The sequence below is a fragment of the Eulemur rufifrons genome, chromosome 3 (genome assembly GCF_041146395.1).
Source record: "Eulemur rufifrons isolate Redbay chromosome 3, OSU_ERuf_1, whole genome shotgun sequence".
NCBI classification, from domain to species: domain Eukaryota; kingdom Metazoa; phylum Chordata; class Mammalia; order Primates; family Lemuridae; genus Eulemur; species Eulemur rufifrons.
This window is the reverse complement of record NC_090985.1, coordinates 3,882,792-3,902,912: the sequence shown is the minus strand read 5'-3', so window position 1 is coordinate 3,902,912 and position 20,121 is coordinate 3,882,792. Positions and strand designations below refer to the sequence as shown.

The following is a 20,121-nucleotide window of genomic DNA, read 5'->3' as shown; positions in this document are numbered from 1 at the left end:
CTATGGCTTTATAAAATGTATTTCTTAAATAATAAGGCTTGAAATTACTTCTTGATCCATGTTAGCAGGCATGAAAACATTAATCTCCTTACAGTACATCAGAGTTCTTGGGTAACGAAGTGCACTGTCAACAAGCAATAATATTTTGGAAGGAATCTTGTTTCTGATCAGCAGGTCTCAATAGTGGACTTAAAATCTTCATTACATCATGCTGTAAATAGAAGTGCTGCCATCCTAGCTTTGTTGTTCCATTTACAGTGCACAGCAGAGTAGATTTATTTAACATCATTCTGAAGGGCCCTAGGACTTTCAGAATGGTAAATGAGCACTGGCTTCAACTTAAAGTCCCCAGCTAAATTTGCCCCTAAGAAGAGAGTCAGCCTGTCCTTTGAATCTTTAAAGCCAGGCACTGACTTCTCCTCTCTAGCTAGGAAAGTCTCAGATTGCATCTTCTTCCAACAGAACGTTGTTTTGTCTACTTGAAAATCTGCTTTTGGTGTAACCACCTTCAATTATCTTAAATAGATATTCTGGATAACTTGTTGCTTTACTTTGCACTTTTATGTTACAGAGATGGCATCCTTCCTTAAACCTCTGCTAGCTTCCAACTTTTCCTCTGCAACTTCCTCACCTCTCTCAGCCTTCACAGAATTTAAGAGAGTTAGAGCCTTACTCTGGATTACCTTTTGGCTTAAGGGAATGTGGTAGCTGATCTGATCTTCTATCCAGACCACTCAAACTTTCTCCATATCAGCAATAAAGTTGTCTCACTTTCTTGTCGTTTGTATGTTCACCGGAATAACACTTTTATTTCAAGAACTTTGGATTCACAACCTGGCTAACTGTTTCACACAAGAAGCCTAGTTTTTATCCTATCTTGGCTTTTGACATCCTCTCCTCACTAAGCTTAATCATTTCTAGCTTTTGATTTAAAGTGAGAGGGATGTGTGACTCTTCCCTTCACTTGAACACTTGGAGGCCATCATAGGGTTACTAGTTGGCCTAATTTCGATATTGTTGTCTCTCAGGGAATAGGGAGGCCTGAAAAGAGGAGGAGAGACACGAGGAATGTCTGGTTGGTGGAACAAGTCAGTACACACACATTTATCAATTAAGTTCACCATCTTATATGGGTGTGGTCTGTGGTGCCCCAAAACAATTACAACAGTCACAAAGTTCACTGATCGCAGATAACCATAACAGATACAGTAATGAAAAGGTTTGAAACATTACAAGAATTACCAAAATGTGGCACAGAGACACGAAGTGAGCATATGCTGCTGGGAAAATGGCACCAAGAGACACTTGCTTGACACAGGGTTGCAAACCTTCAATTCATACAAAATGCAATATTCATGAGGCACAATAAAGGTAGGCTCAGTAATATGAGGTATGCCTATACTACATTCTGTTTATCCACTTACCAGTTGATAGACATTTGGGTTGTTTCCACATTTGGGATATTATGAATAATGCTATTATAAATGTCCATGTACAAGTTTTTGTGCGGATGTACGTTTTCATTTCTCTTAGATACATACGTGGGTGTGAGTTTCTGGGTCATATGGTAATTCCATGTTTAACCTTTTGAGTAATTACCAAACTCTTTTCAAAGCAGCTGTAACATTTCACATTACCAATGTATGACAGTTCCAGCTCTTCTACATTCTGATCACCAATTGTTGTTGTTTTTAAAATTGTAGCCATCCTAGTGGGTGTGAAGAGGCTCAACTGTTCAAACATTAGACAATCTGAACAAAAAAGGATAACTGCAACAGATCAAGACATATCAAACACATGAAATCCACAGGTTCACGATGATACTGTAAAAACAATTTACTGGTGAGCTTTGGAGAATCAGCTCAATATTACAAAAGAAAGTAAAGGAAAATAATCAAGCATTTAATTGCCTTCATTTAGTGTTCTATTCTCCAGGTTTGCCAAATAGTTGATGAAAGTAAGTTTACTTTTATAAAAGCATATTAACTAAAAAATGAGCAAGAGAATTAGAAAACTGCTATTTGCAACCCTTAATATATATGTACCTAGGTAGTCATTATCAACAACTGATGATATCACTAACTAGAAGTACCCAATATCACCTACTAAGTTTTTTTTTTTTTTTTTTTTTGAGACAGAGTCTTGCTCTATTGCCCAGGCTAGAGTGCCACGGCCTCAGCCTAGCTCACAGAAACCTCAAACTCCTGGGCTAAAGGAACCCTCCTGCCTCAGCCTCCTGAGTAGTTGGGATTACAGGTGTGTGCCATCACGTCCACCTAAGTTTTTCTGTTTTCAGTGGAGACGGGGTCTCACTCTTATTCAGGCTGGTCTCGAACTCCTGAGCTCAAGCGATCCTCCCGTCTCGGCCTCCCAGAGTGCTAGGACTACAGGTGTGAGCCACCATGTCCAGCCGCTACTAAGTACTTTTGCTAAAAAAGCCAAACCTAAAGCTGTTCTCTCAAGTCTCTAGATATAATCACCAATTAACAGAAAATACAGAGGACCGAGGGACATGTAAGTACTGGAATGGGAATGCAATCAGGAAACTCTATACTATGGATAATTCTGCAGAACACATGACCTGGTTTTCTCAATCAATAAATTGTAGGGGAGAAGGCGAAGCTAGAGGAAGCAATTGTAGACTAAAAGCAACATGAGATGTTATCAATCACAAGTGTATATGTTCACCTACTCCACAAGAAATCAAAAAGCAAGTAGGCCCCATTTTCACCAAAGCTCACAAAAATTAAAGCACTTAATACAAGCAAATATGTGGTAAAACTTGGACTTATTCTTACCTTTGACAGTGTAATATTCTGGTTCAATTCATGTGCAAATAAGCTTTTAATCTGAGGAAAAAAGCAAAATATGAAGAACATATGCACTAAAGTGTTCATTAAAATGTTCACTATAGGCCAGGCACGGTGATTCACACCTGTAATCCTAGCACTTGGGGAGGCCAAGGTAGGAAGATCTCTTGAGGATAGGAGTTCGAGACCAGCCTGGGCAACCCAACGAGATCTCATCTCTACAAAAAAATTTATAAATTGCCAAGGCCTAGTGGCTCTAGCCTAGTCCAGCTACTCAGGAAGCTAAGCTGGGAGGATCACTTGAGCCCAGGAGTTTGAGGCTGCAGCGAGCTATGATTCTGCTACTGCACTCTAGCCTGGGCAAGAGAGTGAGACCCTGTCTCTTTAAAAAACAAACAAGAAAACCAAAAATGTGTATTATAGAATTATTTATGGCAGTAAGATACCCAGAAGCACACAGTTTTTGTTTTTATGGCAAGAACAGGATGAGAACTGTTAAGCCATTTTTGTATAGCCCCTTGACATATTTAAGTCATTAAATATCAAAGATAATCTAGCAACAAGCAAAAATGCTCACGACAGGCTTAAGATGTCAGACAAGCACATGCCACAGCTTCCCCCTCATTCTCCAGTGCTAAAATGCCAATTTTAAAGAATCCAGGGACATATTAGAAAACAAAAAAGGATATCCTTGGTGTGCTCAAATCATAAAGAATCATGAAAACAAGACATAGGGATTCAAATTGGAAGGAGGCAACTTTGCCAGAGGACACTGTTACAAAAGGGAAGAGCTGCTCCAGATATGCACGCTGGAGGGGTAATAGGAATAGGAGCTACCTATAGGACAAGTGACAATGACTGGTTTAGAGGAGCTCAGCAGGAGGCAAAGAGGCTGGTTGATTACTTCCTCTGAACCAGGAAGCCAACAATACCCAGGTGGCATGGTGAGGCCACATATCCAGAAGTTTTGCTACTGTTACATCTTCCCATCACGACTTCCCACGCTGAGGGCTGACTAAACTTATACAGCAACTGCACACAAGCTTTCACGCAATCTCAAATACAAAAGTCATTTTTAAATACAAATTACAACCAAATGTTTTCAGAAAACCAACAGATTCAATGTGGCAGCAACCTATACCTACACTGAGGAAACGGAGGATAATACAGCCAAAAGAACAAGATTTTTAAATAAATAACAATAATTCCCGGAAAGATACTAGAAGATCCACTGGGGACCTTGGAAGTTAAAATTTGATTATTCAAATAAAGCTGATTAATGGTCTGATTGGTAGAACAGACAGAGCTAAAAAATAGGACCAAAACTTATCCAATGTACAGGAGAGAAACAAGAAAGTAGAAAATACCAAAGAAACAACTAACAGAAAGTAGAATACATGTTTAAATTAAAGTCCAAGAAGAAAGAAAAATGAGGCAAAGGAAATATATCAAGAGATAATAGTTTTAAGCTGAGTACTGAAAGATACCAATCTGTACATATAAGAAACCCAAGAGGCCGGGTGCAGTGGCTCACACCTGTAATCCTAGCACTCTGGGAGGCTGAGGAGGGTGGATCGTTTGAGCTCAGGAGTTCAAAACCAGCCGAGCAAGAGCAAGACCCTGTCTCTACTAAAAAATAGAAAGAAATTAGCTGGACAACTAAAAATATATAGAAAAAATTAGCCAGGTATGGTGACGCATGCCATAGTCCCAGCTACTTGGGAGGCTGAGGCAGAAGGATTGCTCGAGCCCAGGAGTTTGAGGTTGCTGTGAGCTAGGCTGACGCCATGGCACCCTAGCCAGGGTGACAGAGTGGGACTCTGCCTCAAAAAAAAAAAAAAAAAAAAAAAAAAAAAAAAAGAAAGAAAGAAAGAAAAGAAAAAAAGAAACCCAAGAACCCCCAAGAAAAAGATATCCATATCTAGACTAACAGTGAAACAGAAGAAAACACAGAGATATTAAAACAAACAAGGGCTGAGTGCAGTGGCTCATGCCTGTAATCCCAACACTTAGGAGGGCCAAGGCAGGAGAATCACTCGAGGTCAGGAGCTCTAGACCAGCCTGGGCAATGTAGCAAGACCCCATCTCTAAATTTTTTTTTTTTTTTTTTAATTAGCTGGGCATGGTTACACACATCTACAGTCCCAGCTACCTGGGAGGCCGAGGCGGGAAGACTGCCTGAACTCAGGAGTTTGAGACCAGCCTGAGCAAGATCCGTCTCTACTAAAAATAGAAAAAAATTTAGGCAGGCACTGTGGTGCACGCCTGTAGTCCCAGCCACTTGGGAGGTTAAGGCAGGAGGATAACTTGAGTCCAAGGAGTCTGAGGTTGCTGTGAGCTATGATACCACTGCACTCTATCAGGGAGGACAGGGCAAGACTCTGTCTCAAAAAAAAAAAAAAAAACCCACAGAAGAATTCTATAACCAGCCAATTTATCCTGAGAAATGAAAAGTGAAATAAAGACATTTTCAGCGAAAATAACATTGCCAGCAGACCCACAATAAAGATGCTGCTCATCTTTAACATTAAATATGTTCCTCAAACAGAAAGACAGTGAACCCACATGGCAGAATAGAATTCATTTAAAAATGAAGAATAAAAAGATATATCTGATGAAATAATGGTTATATAAAATAATTTCTGGGGTTTAAATATATATACAATTAAAATGCATAGTAACAATACCACAAAAGCAGTGGAAACAGCGTCACTAGAGTTAGATAAGGTTCTTGCATCTTCTAGGAAGTGATGAAAGCACTAATTTGTTAGATGCTAATAAATCCCAACGGTAGTCCCAAAAAGAACAGCAAAAATAAATGTTTAACCACCCATCAGAAAAGGGGCTGTTTAAATAAAGAATACTTGAGTAATCTAAAAGAAGGCCACAGAAGAAAAGAAAAAGGAACAGAACATGAGGGACAAAGAGAAGACCCAGTAAAGACGATAGATTAAAGCATTTCAACAAATCACATTTAAAAAACAAAAAACCCAAAACTATAATTAGACAGAGACTGGCAGAATGGATTAGAAACCAAAATCCCAACTGTAAGACAAGATCGTGTCTTAAAAACATAAAGTCACTTACAGGTTGAAAAATATGAAAAAAGATATGCCATTCAAACATCAAAGAAAGCTGGTATAACTGAACAAGTATCAAATGAAGTAAACTTTAAGGCAAAAGCATGAGAGCTAATGAAGGGCATTTCGTGAATTTCCAGAGATCAATCCAAAAAAATATGAAATTCTAAAACTTAATAACAGCAAAAACCTATAAACCTATAAACCTACAAAAACCTATAAAGCAAAAACGACAGCAACACTAAAAGAAGAGACGACAACATAAGCTAGACATTTTAACACATTTCTCTCGGTAAGGAATAAGCAGATTCTCCCTCACCCCCAAAAAGAATATAGAAGACCTGAAACGAAAAATTAACAAATGTAACCTAACTGACATAAGCAGAATAGTGCATCCAACAGCTGCTCAATACACTTTCTTTACAAGTATTTACACAACATTTAACAAAGCAGACCGTATGCTGGCCCACAAGGCAAGTCTCAACAAATTTCAGACTGAAATTATATGAAGCATTTTCGATGATTATAGTGGAAATAAGATAAAAATCCATAACAAAAAGACAACTAAAGAGTTCCAAATATTCTGAAGCTAAAGCACACTCCAGGGGTCAACAAGATATCCAATAGGAATTAGAAAATACTTTCAACTGTACAATAATTAAAAAGAACTCACAAGTCATAGAATGCACTTAAATCCATCCTCAGGGAAATTTATATCCTTTGGTACATGTATTAGAAAGAGTAAAAAAAAAAAAAATCAGTGATCAGGCAGGGGGTGGGGAGAGGAATCAATGATCGGGGTGGTATCAGTGAAATGGCAGAATAAGGAGCTCCAATAATTCTTCCTATGTGTAAACTCAATGAGAATAGTGCCAAGAATTGTCAAAATCAACTTTCTTCACAACTCTGGAAATTAAGCAAAGGCTAACAGCAATCTGAAAAGCATTTATTTAAAAAACGAAAATAAGCAGCTGAATCTTGGTAAGAACACCATGCTTTGTGGCCTTTTGACTCGCACTATTCCAACCCCCCTCCCCCTCCCTAGCTCTGCTATAAAATCCTGAAAACCAACAACCAGCAATCACAGTAAAAACAAGCATCCTAGAAGTCAATGACGGGACAGCTCAGGCCCCATCTCCAGAGAACTGTCATTACTTGCCTTTTTTTTTTTTTTTTTTGAGACAGAGTCTAGCTCTGTCACCTAGGTAGAGGTCAGTGGCATTAGCATTGCTCACAGCAACCTCAAAGTCCTGGGGCTCAAGTGATCCTCCTATCTCAGCCTCCTGAGTAGCTGGGACTACAGGTGTGTACCACCATACCCACCTAATTTTTTTATTTTTAGTAGAGATAGGGGTCTGGTCTCAAACTCCTAAGCTCAAGTGATCCTTCCACCTCGGTCTCCCAGAGTGCTAGGATTACAGGCATGAGCTACCATGCCCGGCCATTACTTGACCTTTTAGGTGGCTCCCTGAAAGACTTTACTTACAAGGCTATCTTTACTTGACCTCCCTCAGAGCTCACCCAGTATAAACAGCCATTACCCAAAGGAAGTTTATTTTTCCTTTTTTAAATTTTTTTAGTCAGTTTTCTCCAGTTAAATCCAAGGGAAGTTTATTCAAAAACAGAGGCAATTACTAAATATCCCATGTGCCTAAGGCAGTAGGCTATAGTTTAGGAAAGCAAGAGGCTAGCTAAAAAAGCTTAAAAGAAAAGGCTGGGGAATGAGATAGTTTTAGTGATCTTTAAAAAGTCCAGTATATTCCTGGGAAGGCCACCTCATGCTTGGAAAAAAAAGACTTAGAATGCCCTAAGCTCTCACTTCTGATTAACCTTGAGACTCTACACAAACAGGACATGGAGACTACTGCAGACTTGTAAATGGTCTGGCTCAGTGTGGAAGGCACACTGGGCTCCTTGGCAAAGACTGGGACACTTACTGGTTCTAGGCATGTAAGGCAATTTCGGTCCAATCATTAGCAGACCACTAAGATAACCAAGCACAGACTTCAGTAACCACATATGAAAATAAGTTCGAACTTCACATAATTAGTTAAGAAAAGCCACTAAGGCCGGGCGCAATGGCTCACGCCTGTAATCCTAGCACTCTGGGAGGCCGAGGCGGGTGGATTGCTTGAGGTCAGGAGTTCAAGACCAGCCTGAGCAAGAGCGAGACCTCGTCTCTACTAAAAATAGAAAGAAATTATCTGGCCAACTAAAAATATATATAGAAAAAATTAGCCGGGCATGGTGGCGCATGCCTGTCGTCCCACCTACTCGGGAGGCTGAGGCAGTAGGATCACTTAAGCCCAGGAGTTTGAGGTTGCTGTGAGCTAGGCTGACGCCATGGCACTCACTCTAGCCTGGGCAACAGAGCGAGACTCTGTCTCAAAAAAAAAAAAAGAAAGAAAAGCCACTTAGACGAACAACAAATAACAAGAATTCATCCTGTGGAGAAGATAAAATTTGATTTTCAAGATTTGCCACAGTAAAGTGTCCAGTTTAACAAAAACTTTGCATGACATGCTCAGAAACAAGAAATTATGGCCCATTTGTAGGGGAAAAAAAAGCAACCAAACATTACATGTATTAGACATATACCCCCAGCTTTTTTTTTTTTTTTTTTTTTTTTTTTTGAGACAGTGTCTTATGCCGTCACCCAGGCTAGAGTGCAGTGCCATCATCATAGATCACTGTAACTTCAGACTCCTGGGCTCAAGCGGTCCTTTTGTCTCAGCCTCCCAAGTAGCTGGGAATGTACCACCATGCCCAGCTAATTTTTTAATATTTTGTAGACATGGGGTCTCACTATGTTTCAGGCTGGTCTCAAACTTCTGGCCTCAAGCAATCCTCCCGCCTCGGCTTCCCTAACTGCTAGGATTATAGGCATGTGCCACCAAACCCAGCCCCCAACTCCAATTATTTTAAATATGTATGATGAGCTAAAGAAAAACATACTTAAGGAACCAAAAGAGAGTATGAGAATAATGTCTCACCAAATAGAGAATATCAATAAAGAGACAAATTATAAAAAAAGAACCAATAAGAAATTCTGGAGCTAAAAAGTGCAATAACTGAAATGAAAAATTCACTATAGGGGCTCAACAGCAGATCAAAACAGGAAAAAAGAATCAGAGAGCCTGAAGATAGGGCCACTGAGATAAAAAGAAAAAAGACTGAAGAGAAATAAACAGAGCCTCAGAGACCTCTGGGATATAACCAAGTGCACCAATATACACATATTTGAAAACTGAAAGGAGAGAAAGAGACAAAGAAAATTTTAAGAAATAATTGCAGAAAACTTTGATGAAAAATAGTAATCTATACTTGCAAAATACTCAATGAATTCCAAGTAGGATAAACCCAAAGACAGTATATCAAGACACATCAGTAACTGTCAAAATCCAGAGACAAAGGGAGCCCGGAAAACTATTATACAAGAGAAAAGCAACCATCACACATCACAAGGGATTTTCAGTAAGATTAAAAGCCGATTTCTTATCAGAAACCATGCAGCCAAAAGGCAGGAAGATGATACATTGAGAGTGTTAAAAGAAAAAACTCAACCAAGAATTTTATATCAGCAAAAACTATCCTTCAAAAATGAAGGAGAGGCCAGGTGCAGTGACTGAAGCCTGTAATCCCAGAGCTCTGGGAGGCCAAGGCAGGATGATGGTTTGAGGCCAGAAGTTCAAGACCAACCTGGGCAACATAGTGAGACTGTCTCTATAAAAAAAAATTTTTTTTAAAAAGTTAGATCAGCATGCTGGCACACACACCTATAGTCCCAGCTACTCAGGAGGCCAAGGTAGAAGGCTCACTTGAGTCCAGGAGTTTGAGGTTACAGTGAGCTATGATCGTCCCACTGCACTCCAGCCTGGGCAATAGAGTGAGATATTGCCTCAAACAAACAAACAAACAAAAGAACCAATAACAAAAGGAAAAGTGCAAAATTCACAGACATGTGAAAATTAAATAATATACTCTTTATCAATGAATCATAAGGAGAAATCACAGGGAAATTAGAATTTTTTTTTTTTTTTTTCCTTTTGAGAGAGAGAATCATGCTCTGTTGCCCAGGCTAGAGGTGCAGTGGCATCATCATAGCTCACAGCAACCTCAAACTACTGGGCTCAAGGGATGCCCCTTACCCCAGCCTCCCAAGCTGCTGGGACTACAAGCGTGCACCACTATGCCTGGCTAATTTTTCTTTTTTCTTTTTTTTTGTAGAGATGGGGTCTTGCTCTTGCTCACGTTGGTCTCAAACTCCTGACCTCAAGTGATTTTTTTTTTTTTTTGAGACAGAGTCTCGCTCTATTGCCTGGGCTAGAGTGAGTGCCGTGGCGTCAGCCTAGCTCACAGCAACCTCAAACTCCTGGGCTCAAGCGATCCTCCTGCCTCAGCCTCCCGAGTAGTTGGGACTACAGGCATGTGCCACCATGCCCGGCTAATTTTTTTTTCTATATATATTTTTAGTTGGCCAGATAATTTCTTTCTATTTTTAGTAGAGACGGGGTCTCGCTCTTGCTCAGGCTGGTCTCGAACTCCTGAGCTCCAGCAATCCGCCCGCCTCGGCCTCCCAGAGTGCTAGCATTACAGGCGTGAGCCACCGCGCCCGGCCAGGTGATTTTTTTTTTTTTTTCTATTTTTAGTTGCCCAGCTAATTTCTTTCTATTTTTAGTAGAGACGGGATCTTCTTCTTGCTCAGGCTGGTCTCGAACTCCTGAGCTCAAGCGATCCTCCTGCCTTGACCTCCCAAACTGCTAAGATTTCAGGCACGAGCCACTGCATCTGGCCAGAAAATACTTTGCGATGAAGAAACACAACATACCGAAAGTTACGGCATTCACCAAAAACAACACTTGGAAAGTTGTAAATGCCTACATTAAAAAAGATCTTAAATCATAACCTAACATACCTTAAGAAACTAGAAAGAGAGTAAAATAAACCGAAAGCAAGCAGAAGAAAGGGAGTAATGAATATTAAAGCAGAAATACATGAAACAAAGACTAGAAAAACTATAGAGAAAAATCAACAAAACTAAAAGTTGGTTCTTCGAAAACATCTGCAAAATTGACAAACTTGGAGCTAGATGGACCAAGAAAAAAAGATCGAAGATTCAAATTATTAAAATCAGAAATAAAAGTGGAAACATTACTACCAATCCTACAGAAAAAAAGACTATAAGGAATTACTACGAATAACTTGTAACGCTGGTGGCAGGCACCCCTCCCTTCCCTAATAAAAAAGAAGAAGCCCCTCCTATTCCTAGATACCCGCCCTAAAGCTGAAACAAAGAAATTCCTCACTCCTCGCGCCGACATCTCCTGGCCAAAGAAACTCCCATCCTCCATCCCTAAAAACATATATAAATCCACTCAGACTTCTGGGTGATGCAGCTTCTCTGGTTCCACTCCGTGGGTCCTGTGAGACTTGCCCAGGTCCCTCCCTTGGGACTTTTTACCCCCACCCAAGCGTGCTCCAATAAAGCCTCTTTACTTACCCCTTTCAACTCTGCTTGTCTTTCTTTCTCTGGCCCCGGCCACTTCAAAAAACGTTACATAACTGTATGCCTACAAATGGAAAACTTGGGTGAAACAAATTCCTACAAGGTACAAACTAACAAAACTGACTGAAGAAGAAATAACAATCTGAAAAGACCTGTAACGAGCAAAGAGCCTGAACTGGTAATCAAAAAACTTCCCATGGTCAGATGCGGTGGCTCACACCTATAATCCTAGCACTTTGGGAGTCTGAGGCAGGAGGATCACTTAAGGCCAGGAGTTTAAGACCAGATTGGGCAACATGGCAAGAGACCCTATTTCTACAAAGAAACTGTAGAGAAACTAAGCCTGTAGTCCTAGCCCTTGGAAGGATCACTTGAGCCCCAGAGTTCAAGGCTGCAGCAAGCTGTGATTGTGCCACTGCACTCCAGCCTCAGCAGCAGAGCAACACCCTGTCTCTAAAAACAAAACAAAACAAAAAAACTTCCAAAAAAGAAAAGCCCAGGACAAGATGGCTTCACTGGTCCATTTTAGCAAAGACTTAAAGAATCAGGATCATTTATTCATAAACTCTTCCAAAAACAGAAGAGGAGGGAACACTTCACAATTTAGCCATTAAGACAGTATTTCCCTGATTCCAAAACCAGATAAGAGATCATGAGAAAAGAAAATCGTAGACCTATGTGCTTATGAATATAGATGCAAAACTCAACATATTAGCAAACCATATGCAGTGGCATATAAAATGGATTATACATCATGACAAAATGACATTTATCCCAAGAATGCAAACTTTGCTTACCATACGAAAATCAATAAAATTACCTTAATAGGATAAAAGACAAAAACACATGATCATCTCAATGCACAGAAAAGAATGACAAAAATCCAACATCCTTTCATGATGTAAAAACATTCAATAAACTAGGAATAAAAGGGAACATCCTCAACCTGTTAAAGGGCTTCTACAAAAGACTCACATCTAACATCACACTTAATGATGAAAGACTGAAAGGTTTCAGAAACAAGACAAAGATGTCCACTCACTTCACCCATACTCAAAATTGTACTGGAGGGTCTAGCCAGGTCAATTAGTCAGGAAAATTGAAAAAAAAAAAGAAAAAAACTATCTTCATACATGATATAAACATGACACACAAGGACATAATCTTGGATATAAAAAATCCTAAAGAATCCACAAAAAACTATTAGAGTTAATAAATGAATTCAGCAAATGGCAGGGTACAAAATCAATGTACTAAAATTAATTACATTTCTGTACATTATCAATTCTAAAAATGAAATTAAAACAACTTCATTTACAATAGTACTGAAAAATAAATACACTCACAAATAAAGTGCGAGACTTGCATGATGAAAACTATGAAGCAATGAAACAAATTAATTGAAAGACATCTCTTGATCATGGATTGGAAGCCTTTATACTGTTAAGATGGCAACAGTTTCCAAATCGACCTACAGACTGAATGCAATCCCTATCAAAGGCCAAACTGGTTCTTTTGCAGAGGTTTACAAGCTGATCTTAAAATTCAAAAGGGGTTTTAAGGACCCAGAACATTCAGAATAATCTTGGAAAAGAACAACAAAGTTGGGGGACTCACACATCCTGATTTCAAAACTTAATACAAAGCTACACTAATCAAGACAATGTGGTACTAGCCTAAGGACACACATACAGAGATCAGTATCACTTTGTAGCCCACAGATATATACAACTATAATTTGTCATTTTGCAATTAAAAAATAAAAACAAATGGACAAAGGATTTGGAGACATCTGTCCAAAGAAAATATACAAATGGCCAATGAGCTCAGCATCACTAGAGAAACACATATCAAAACCATAAGACCTCACTTCACACCCACCCAGGATATAGCTATAATCAAAAAATGTTTTGAGGATGTGGAGAAATTCAAACCCTCATACATTGCTGATGGGAATATAAAATGGTGTAGTCACTTTGGAAAATAATTTGGCAGTTCCTCAAAAAGTTGATCAAGTTACTATGTGGCCCACAAATTCACTCCTATGTATATACCCAAGAAAAATGAAAGCATATTTCTACACACAAATTTGTGTGAATGTTAACAGCATTATAAATAGCCAAAAAATGGCAACAAACCAAATGTCCATCAACTGATGAGTGGATAGACAAAATGGGACATTGATATAATTGAATATTATTCAGCCATAAAAAGAATGACATACAATTCATAGATTAACATGGATGAATCTTGATAATACAGTACTATGCTAAGTGAAAGAAGCCAGACTCTAAAGACCAAATGTTGCATCATTCTATTGATATGAAATGTTCGGAGCAGGCAAATCCATAGAAACCAAAATCAGATTAGTAGCTGCCAGGGAATGGGAAAGTGGTGGAAGGGAGTGATGGCTGATAGGTATGAAGTTTCTTTTGGGGGTGATGAAAATGTTCTGGTATTAAATAGTAATGACAGTTTCACAACTTCATGACTATATTTAAAAACCAATGAATTGTACACTTTAAAATGGTGAAGGTATCGTATATATTGTGAATTTTATCTCAATCAAAACAAAAGTCAATGATCTAAGAACTTCCATCTTAACAAGTTATAAAAAAAAGTAAATTAAACCCAAAAAGAAATAGGAAGAAAAAAATAAATGACATACAAAAGCAACGTATATTAGAATGGCAGGGGACAAAATCAAAGCCAAAAGCTAATTTTTAAGGAAGAATAAAACAAAGAAAAAAAGAAAATTACCAATGTCAAGAATACTGTCAGGCCGGGCATGGTGGCTCACACCCGTAATCCTAGCACTCTGGAAAGCCAAGGGGGGAGGATTACTTGAGGCCAGGAGCTTGAGACCAGCCTGAGCAAGAGTGAGACTCCATCTCCACAAAAAAAAAAAAAAATAGAACAATTGGCCAGGCATTGTGGTCCCAGCTTCTTGGGAGGCTGAGGAAGGAGGATCACCTGAGTCCAGGAGTTTGAGGTTGCAGTGAGCTATGATGATGCCACTGCACTCTAGCCTGGGCGACAGAGCAAGACTGTCTCAAAAAATAAAAATAAAAAAAAAGAATATTGTTAATTCTAAATTCTAAGAGGCTACTACATATAAATTTACTCCAATGAGGGCTAGAAGTCGTGGTTCATGCCCGTAATCCTAGCACTTTGAGAGGCTGAGGGAGGAGGATGGCTTGAGGCTAGGAGTTCGAGACCAGCCTGAGCAAGAGTTGAGACTTCTACCTCTACAAAAAAATAGAAAAATGAGCCAAGCATGGTGGCGCACGCCTGTAATCCCAGCTTCTCCAAGGCAGGAGGATCGCTCCTGTAATCCTAGCTTCTCTAAGGCAGGAGGATCAGTTCAGCCCAGGAGTTTGAGGTTGCAGTGAGCTACAATGAGGCCACTGTACTCTAGGCCTTAGAAACAGAGCAAGACCATCTCAAAAAAAAAAAAAAAAAAAAAAAAAAAACACCACCACCCAAAATTATGCCAATGAATTTGAAAATGTAAATGAAATGGATAAATTCTGAGAAAAACATATCTTACCAAAATTTATAAGAAATGGAATCCATAATAGAAAAGAAACCTTTCCTTGAAAAACAAAAACAAAAAACACTCCAGGCCCAGATGGTTTTACTGATAAATTACACCAAAATTTAAGAAGGAATACTGTAAGTTTTACACAAGCTCTTCTAAAAAAACATAAAAAAAGAAACAGGCCGGGCGCGGTGGCTCACGCCTGTAATCCTAGCACTCTGGGAGGCCGAGGTGGGCGGATCGTTTGAGCTCAGGAGTTCAAGACCAGCCTGAGCAAGAGCGAGACCCCATCTCTACTAAAAATAGAAAGAAATTATATGAATAATAGAAAGAAATTAAAAAAATTAGCCGGGCATGGTGGTGCATGCCTGTAGTCCCAGCTACTCGGGAGGCTGAGACAGGAGGATCGCTTGAGCCCAGGAGTTTGAGGTTGCTGTGAGCTAGGCTGACGCCACGGCACTCACTCTAGCCTGGGCAACAGAGTGAGACTCTGTCTCAAAAAAAAAAAAAAAAAAAGAAACAGTCCAATGTGTTTCAAGAAGCTAACATGACTGACATCAAGGATATTTTAAGGTTATAAGCTAATCTCTTAAATACATGGATACAAAAATCCCAAAAACATTCGCAAATGAAATCCAGCAATATACTAAACACAATATATTATGCACTTGAGTTTATTCCAGACATGCAAAACCAGTTTTAATTTGGTATTCTTTCCTGTATGTCCCAAGAATAAGGGAAGTCTGAGAAACAGCCAGGGTCTGGAGAAGCCTAAGGGGACACGATGACTAAATGTAATGTGATAGTCTGGATAGGAGCCTGGTACAGAAAAAGGACATTAGGCAAAAACTAAGGAAATCCAAGTAAAATATGGGTGATAGTATCAATATTGGTTCATTAGGTGTGACAAATGCATCATACTAATGTAAGATGTTAACAACAGTAGAAACTAGGTATGGGATATACAGGAACTCTGTGTTGTCATTGTTAACTTTGCTATTAACTGAAAACTATTCTAAAATGTAAGTTTATTTTTAAAAACACCTAAGAGTGGAATTGCTGGATCACATGGTAGGTAAATGTTTAACTTCTTAAGAACTTACAGTATTTTCCAAATAGATATACAATTTTTGCATTCCTACCAGCAGTTTGAGAGTTCCAGTTAATCTACATCCTTGACAATTCTTGGTAAGATCAGTCTTCTTAATATTAGACATTCTTACAGTGTCTAATATATATTAACTTTTTGGTGTATATTTTGTTGATATATATGACATATACACACATGTGTATGTGTGAGAGTATGTGTATGTATTTTTTTCAAACCACTCACATATACAGAGGCAAAAACTAACGGTACACCAGAAGCCTCCCTATAATCAAAAAGGATTTTTTTGACACCTAAATCTTTTATTGGGTGGAATGGGCCTCTTGGGGGCAAGCTGGGGGACTTCACTGCATGGCTTGTTCACCGGCACTGCTTCTTGAGTCCTGGGGCTTTAACACATCATGCAGCTCCAGCAGCAGAGAAGGGCTCAGTGCACAAGGCCTCAAAGGTTTCTTCTGCCCAAAGGCCAGCACCACTGTGGCCGGGGCTTGTGGCTGTGCCCTTTGGCTGGTGAAGTCACATTCACCCAGTGTCTTGCCATCATCCAGGAGCTGCTTGTCCTTGTATAGCTGCTGGTTGTGGGGCGGCTGCTTGAGAATGCCCTCGATGCACTTCAGATTGAACATGGTGCTCAATGCCTTGGCATCTGTGAAGATGGTGGTCTTGTGGTGCCAGAACACGTCCTTGGGGCAGCAGGCCAGCTTGAGCGCTGAAGTCCACCCCTACACATTCCCCCACACTGTGCAGCCCACCAGCCCTTCCCCAAAGGAATTTTTCCCCCTCTACTGTCCTGGGTAAACTGGCTATTTACACAGAACAAAATTAATCTTGACCCTCTACCTTATACCATGTATGAAACTAAATTCCAGTTGAGTTGTAAATCTAAGTGTAAAAGATAAAAACACTTTTGAAATGAAACATATACTACTTTCATGACACCGGAATAGGCAAACATTTCTTAAACAGGCCACAAAACACTAAGTACAATGGAAAAAAGTCAGTAAATTGTACTTCATTAAAATTTAAGTTTTGTTATTCGAAAGACACCCATTAAGCATATAAAGGCAAACCACAGATTGGGAGAAAATATTTGTAATATATATTTCAGACACAGAGTCAATATGCAGAATATATAAAGAATTGCTACTAGTCAATGAGAAAAAGGCAGATAATCCTAAAGAAAAATGAATGCAAGTCCTCAAGAGGCCTGACTTCAGGAAAGAAGATATCCAAAGGCCGATAAACATGAAACGGTGCTCAACTTCATTAGTCATCAAGGAAACTGAAACCATGATTCACCAAAATGGCTAAAATTAAAAAGATAATACCAATTGTTGGTGAGGATGTGGAACAACCCAAACCATCACACACTACTGCAAGTGTAAACTGGTGTAACTGTGGTAAAAAACTAGCAGCATCTCTTAAAGATGAATATATTCCTACCCTAGAACGCAACACTCCCTTCCTTCCTAGGAATATACCCAATAGAAATAAATTCACCAAAAGACATGTTCATAGCAGCACTGTTAATTATGGCCCCAATTGGAAACTACCCAAATGTCAATTAACAGCGTAAGGAATAAGCACTGGTATATTCATACAATGGAATGCTGCACAGGAGCGAATGACCCAAGATCAGTGGTTGCAACATGGATGAATCTCACAGCTAAGAGTACATATTTATGATTCCACTTATATGAGTTCAAAACCAGGCAAAATTAACCTATGCAATTAAAATTCTCCACGGTAACTGCCCTTCATGAGTTAGAGACTGAAATGGATGCAAGGAGGCTTCTGGTGTACCGTTAGTTTTTGCCTCTGTATGTGTGAGTGGTTATACAAGACGTGTTCAGTACATAAAAATTCAATGACCACTACACTCATATTTTTTTGTATGTACGTTATACTTCAATAAAAAGTTTAATCCTTATCTCTTAACTGTTAAAGCAGTCACATACTAAGGTTCCACAAAAAAATTTATTTTGTGGGAAACAAGACTTCCTGAGAGTCATTTCAGTCATCCCCTGCTAGGTGGGAGTGAATGTATTAAACCTTGTTCTGGAATAGTTTTTCAGATAATTTAGTGGTGATACTGTTTATGATCCTGCAAAATAAAAAAGGAAACCATCTCAAATATTCAACATTGGGCTATAACTATATGATTTCTAAATTAAAAGTCAGCAGTCCATTTACATTTGGGAAATGGTTCCATGGTAAAGTTTAATAAAATTGGAGCTCTTCACCTATGATACAGTATGTATTTTCCTGTATGTGTATTAATACTTCAGATATTAAAAAACCCTTTAAATCAGCATATCAGTCCTAAACCTTACTTTGAACTACTTTGGCTAATCAAGTCCTTTTCTAAACCTCCAAGCTATTTTAACTGGTTATTGAAAAGTCTCATCTCAATGAGTTAACATGAAACTTTTTTCCTCCAGTCACTGCCCCCAGCCACACTATACATTTAATCTCCCTACTCACATAGCAGTTAAGGAGTCCCTTAGTGATGTCTTACCACTTTTCACACCTTCACAGACACTGTTACTAAAAACTGTTCATAAATGCTTCAATCACATGTCCACCTGCAGCCCATTTCCTCCATTCGCCCACAGAATGCAACAGATTTGAGGCCTAAAGTACTAGGAAATGTAGAAAGTACCCTCCAGGTGGCAGGCATCTCTCCCGTGAGGAGCGCGTACATCCCCACTACAGTTGCTTGGGTAGGAAACCCAGCTCTGGCCTGACCTTCCAAACCCCACCCCTCACGCAACAAGGACCTTTTCCACGGGGTACAAGCCAATAAACTCGGGCCTTAGGCAAAACCCCCTTAAACCACAGGAAGTAACAATTTCGTGTGTCAACTGGGAGAATTCAGACACTCCAGCTACTCTCCTTCCCTCTCCCCTCAGTCAGGGGCAGACACAGCAAGTCTGCTCTCTAACTAAAGCTCAACTTTGCCTGCTCTTCTTGGAAGCACCCTCAATCTATACAAATGCTTCCCCTGGAGGACACGCCCCCCTGCTGTCCTGAAAGAGAAGCTGCATCCCACTCCACCCTCCTCCACTGAGAGGGGGAAGGAATCTCTTCAAGTGCCTCCCTCCCTTTGTGGGCTTCTTATACAGACCAGGGAAGGGCTGAGATAATGCTTGTGGTAGCAAGGAAAGCTCTGTGGCCTTTTGGTAAGCCCCATAGGAGGTATCTGGTCCCATCTCTTAAAGACTCTCTTAACACCACAGGTCACTTTACACCTCTTTATTCTCAGCTTTGGGTCCTAATAGGCAATTCTGAGGCAACAGAAAAAAAAAAAATCTGTTCAACATCCAGTTAACAGTGAAATAATTTTAATTCTCTTTAAAGCCTATTTCAAATGCTGTTTCACTCAGCAGTATTCACCTAGGTCCCTAACCAAAGTGACCTCTCCCTGACCCTATTCACAGCACTTTTCCAATAATCCCTTATCAAATGAGCATGTACTTCTCTAACTATTCTCAATGCTCACCATGCAATGAAATTTATCATAGCTAACAGTTCAGTCTTACAAGTGACTTACACTGAAACTTAAATTGTTCAAATGAAAACAGTACATAACATTTGCAAAGTACATCTATGTGAAAAAAGTGTGCAATTCTAATTCTAATGACAGATTACTGAGTAAATAAAATGTTAGCAAGACAGCAGGAAAAGGATCTTTTCCTTATGTCAGAGCCCAGCACTGAAAATGAAATGTGATCTATGCAAAATGCAACTAGCAATGTGAAATTCTGTGTTGGGACATACCATTTCAGAAAGTTTATTTTTATTATAAAATGTGTTATGAAAAAAAAACTAGTGAAGAAAAGCCTACAGAAAAAAATTACCCATAACACCTTCATCGTCACATTTATAACATTCTAGTTTTTTTCTATGCATATATACATACTTAAGGCCATACTGTTTTGTACTTTGCTTTCTTCATTTCTGATACTATGGTTATCTTTTTTTGATATAAAGCAATCTTCTACAAACATATTTAATGATGAAGAACATTCCATGGTATATCTATGCTATGATTTACTTAACCTTCTGTTGTTGCC

General features: G+C 39.2%; 1 protein-coding gene and 1 pseudogene across 10 annotated transcripts in view; both read right to left on the bottom strand.

The window, feature by feature from the left end:
• The window catches only part of CPEB1 (cytoplasmic polyadenylation element binding protein 1), a 92,490-nt gene that overhangs the window by 47,122 nt on the left and 25,247 nt on the right, over positions 1-20,121 (bottom strand). The gene's annotated exons all lie outside the window — the stretch shown is intronic.
• Positions 16,390-18,749, bottom strand: LOC138381880 (elongin-B pseudogene; annotated as a pseudogene).